This window comes from Musa acuminata, unplaced genomic scaffold, assembly GCF_036884655.1.
Source record: "Musa acuminata AAA Group cultivar baxijiao unplaced genomic scaffold, Cavendish_Baxijiao_AAA HiC_scaffold_802, whole genome shotgun sequence".
Lineage (NCBI taxonomy): Eukaryota > Viridiplantae > Streptophyta > Magnoliopsida > Zingiberales > Musaceae > Musa > Musa acuminata.
Genome location: NW_027021029.1, coordinates 17501 through 22500, shown reverse-complemented (window position 1 = coordinate 22500; position 5000 = coordinate 17501).

The window sequence follows — 5000 nt, the reverse complement described above, 5'->3', positions numbered from 1 at the left end:
AAAGTGTATCATGCCTGAATCTAACCGGAGTTCGCGGTGGTGGAGGAACCGGATCGGAAAAAAGAGGGATTCTAGTTGTAAGATATCTAATGAAACCGTAGCTGGAATTAATGAAACCGTAGCTGGAATTAAGATCTCATTCAAAGAGAAAGATAGCGAATATCTGGAGTTTCTTTTTTTATCCTATACGGATGATCCGATCCGCAAGGACCATGATTGGGAATTGTTTGATCGTCTTTCTCCGAGGAAGAAGCGAAACATAATCAACTTGAATTTGGGACAGCTATTCGAAATCTTAGGGAAAGACTTGATTTGTTATCTCATGTCTGCTTTTCGTGAAAAAAGACCAATTGAAGGGGAGGGTTTCTTCAAACAACAAGGAGCTGAGGCAACTATTCAATCAAATGATATTGAGCATGTTTCCCATCTCTTCTCGAGAAACAAGTGGGGTATTTCTTTGCAAAATTGTGTTCAATTTCATATGTGGCAATTCCGCCAAGATCTCTTCGTTAGTTGGGGGAAGAATCAGCACGAATCGGATTTTTTGAGGAACGTATCGAGAGAGAATTTGATTTGGTTAGACAATGTGTGGTTGGTAAACAAGGATCGGTTTTTTAGCAAGGTACGGAATGTATTGTCAAATATTCAATATGATTCCACAAGATCTATTTTCGTTCAAGTAAGGGATTCTAGCCAATTGAAAGGATCTTCTGATCAATCCATAGATCATTTCGATTCCATTAGAAATGAGGATTCAGAATATCCCACATTGATCGATCAAACAGACATTCAGCAACTAAAAGAAAGATCGATTCTTTGGGATCCTTCCTTTCTTCAAACGGAACGAACAGAGATAGAATCAGATCGATTCCCGAAATGCCTTTTTGGATCTTCCTCAATGTCCCGGCTATTCACGGAACGTGAGAAGCAGATGAATAATCATCTGCTTCCGGAAGAAATCGAAGAATTTCTTGGGAATCCTACAAGATCAATTCGTTCTTTTTTCTCTGACAGATGGTCAGAACTTCATCTGGGTTCGAATCCTATTGAGAGGTCCACTAGAGATCAGAAATTTTTGAAGAAAAAACAAGATGTTTCTTTTGTCCCTTCCAGGCGATTGGAAAATAAAGAAATGGTTGATATATTCAAGATAATTATGTATTTACAAAATACCGTCTCAATTCATCCTATTTCATCAGATCCGGGATGTGATATGGTTCCGAAGGATGAACCGGATATGGACAGTTCCAATAAGATTTCATTCTTGAACAAAAATCCATTTTTTGATTTATTTCATCTATTCCATGACCGGAACAAAAGGGGATACACGTTACACCACGATTTTGAATCAGAAGAGAGATTTCAAGAAATGGCAGATCTATTCACTCTATCAATAACCGAGCCGGATCTGGTGTATCATAGGGGATTTGCCTTTTCTATTGATTCCTACGGGTTGGATCAAAAAAAATTCTTGAATGAGGTATTCAACTCCAGAGATGAATCGAAAAAGAAATCTTTATTGGTTCTACCTCCTCTTTTTTATGAAGAGAATGAATCTTTTTATCGAAGGATCAGAAAAAAATCGGTCCGGATCTACTGCGGGAATGATTTGGAAGATCCAAAACTAAAAACAGCGGTATTTGCTAGCAACAACATAATGGAGGCAGTCAATCAATATAGATTGATCCGAAATCTGATTCAAATCCAATATAGCACCTATGGGTACATAAGAAATGTATCTAATCGATTCTTTTTAATGAATAGATCCGATCGCAACTTCGAATATGGAATTCAAAGGGATCAAATAGGAAATGATACTCTGAATCATATAACTATAATGAAATATACGATCAACCAACATTTATCGAATTTGAAAAAGAGTCAGAAGAAATGGTTTGATCCTCTTTTTTCTCGAACCGAGAGATCCATGAATCGGGATCCTGATGTATATAGATACAAATGGTCCAATGAGAGCAAGAATTTCCAGGAACATTTGGAACATTTCGTTTCTGAACAGAAGAACCGTTTTCAAGTAGTGTTCGATCGGTTACGTATTAATCAATATTCGATTGATTGGTCCGAGGCTATCGACAAACAAAATTTGTCTAAGTCACTTCGTTTCTTTTTGTCCAAGTCACTTCCCTTTTTGTCCAAGTCACTTCCCTTTTTGTCCAAGTCACTTCCCCTTTTCTTTGTGAGTATCGGGAATATCCCCATTCATAGGTCCGAGATCCACATCCGTGAATTGAAAGGTCCGAATGATCAACTCCGCAATCAGTTGTTAGAATCAATAGGTGTTCAAATCGTTCATTTGAATAAATTGAAACCCTTCTTATTGGATGATCATGATACTTCCCAAAGACCGGAATTCTTTATCAATGGAGGAACAACATTACCATTTTTGTTCAAAAAGATACCAGAGTGGATGATTGACTCATTCTATACTAGAAATAATCGCAGGAAATCCTTTGATAACACGGATTCCTATTTCTCAATGATATTCCATGATCGAGACAATTGGCTGAATCCCGTGAAACCATTTCATAGAAGTTCATTGATATCTTCTTTTTATAAAGCAAATCGACTTCGATTCTTGAATGATCCAAATCACTTCTGGTTCTATTGTAACAAAAGATTCCCTTTTTATGTGGAAAAGACCCGTATCAATAATTATGATCTTACATATGGACAATTCCTCACTACCTTGTTCATTCGCAACAAAATATTTTCTTCGTGCGTCGGTAAAAAAAAACTATTTTTTTGGAGAGAGAGACTATTTCACCAATCGAGTCACAGGTATCTAACATATTCATACCTAAAGATTTTCCACAAAGTGGTGACAAAACGTATAACTTGTACAAATCTTTCCGTTTTCCAATTCGATCCGAGCCATTCGTTCGTAGAGCTATTTACTCGATCGCAGACATTTCTGCAACACCTCTAACAGAGAAACAAAGAGTCAATTTTGGAAGAACTTATTGTCAGCCTCTTTCAGATATGAATCTATCTGATTCAGAAGGGAAGAACTTGCATCGGTATCTCAGTTTCAATTCAAACATGGGTTTGATTCACACTCCATGTTCTGAGAAATATTTACCATCCGGAAAGAGGAAAAAAAAAACGGAGTCTTTCTCTAAAGAAATGCGTTGAGAAACGGCAGATGTATAGAACCTTTCAACGAGATAGTGCTTTTTCAAATCTCTCAAAATGGAATCTGTTCCAAACAAAATGGAATCCGTTCCAAACATATATGCCATGGTTCCTTACTTTGACAGAGTGCAAATATCTAAATTTCACCCTTTTAGATACTTTTTCAGACCCATTGTCGATACTAAGTAGCAGTCACAAATTTGTATCCATTTTTCATGATATTATGCATGGATCAGATATATCATGGCCAATTCCTCAGAAGATTCTTCCACAATGGACTCTGATAAGTGAGATTTTGAGTCTGATAAGTGAGATTTCGAGGGAGTGTTTACAGAATCTTCTTCTGTCCGAAGAAATGATTCATCGAAATAATGAGTCACCCGTTCCATTGATATGGACACATCTGAGATCAACAAATGCTCGGGAGTTGGAGTTCCTCTATTCAATCTTTTCCCTTCTTCTTGTTGCTGGATATCTCGTTCGTATACATCTTCTCTTTGTTTCCCAAGCCTCTAGTGAGTTACAGACAGAGTTAGAAAAGATCAAATCTTTGATGATTCCATCATACATGATTGAGTTGCGAAAACTTTTGGATGGGTATCCTACATCTGAACTGAATTCTTTCTGGTTAAAGAATCTCTTTCTAGTTGTTCTGAAACAATTAGGAGATTCTCTGGAAGAAATACGGGGTTTTGCTTTTGGTGGCAACATGCTATTGGTCGCTTGTGGGGTCAAATCAATACGTTCTAGGAAGAAATATTTGAATATCAATCTCATCGATCTCATAAGTATCATATCAAATCCCATCAATCTCATAAGTATCATACCAAATCCCATCAATCGAATCACTTTTTCGAGAAATACGAGACATCTAAGTCGTACAAGTAAAGAGATCCATTCATTGATAAGAAAAAGAAAAAAGGTGAACGGTGATTGGATTGATGAGAAAATAGAATCCTGGGTCGCGAACAGTGATTCGATTGATGATGAAGAAAGAGAATTCTTGGTTCAGTTCTCCACCTTAACGACAGAAAAAAGGATTGATCAAATTCTATTGAGTCTGACTCATAGTGATCATTTATCAAAGAATGACTCTGGTTATCAAATGATTGAACAACCGGGATCAATTTACTTACGATACTTAGTTGACAAGTATATAATGAATTATGAGTTCAATGGATCCTGTTTAGCAGAAAGACGGATATTCCTTGCTCATTATCAGACAATTACTTATTCACAAACCTCGTGTGGGGCTAATAGTTTTCATTTCCCATCTCATGGAAAACCCTTTTCGCTCCGCTTAGCCCTATCCCCTTCTAGGAGTATTTTAGTGATAGGTTCTATAGGAACTGGACGATCCTATTTGGTCAAATACCTAGCGACAAACCCCTATGTTCCTTTCATTACGGTATTTCCGAACAAGTTCCCGGATGACAAGCCTAAAGATTATTTTATTGATGATATCGATTTTGATGATAGTGATAGTGACGATATCGATATTGATGATAGTGACGATATCGATATTGATGATAGTGACGATATTGATGATGACCTTGATACGGAGCTGCTAACTATGTATATGACGCCGAAAATAGACCGATTTGATATCACCTTTCAATTCGAATTAGCAAAAGCAATGTCTCCTTGCATAATATGGATTCCAAACATTCATGATCTGTATATGAATGAGTCGAATTACTTATCCCTCGGTCTATTAGAGAACTATCTCTCCAGAGATTGTGAAAGATGTTCCACTAGAAATATTCTTGTTATTGCTTCGACTCATATTCCCCAAAAAGTGGATCCCGCTCTAATAGCTCCGAATAAATTAAATACATGCATTAAGATAC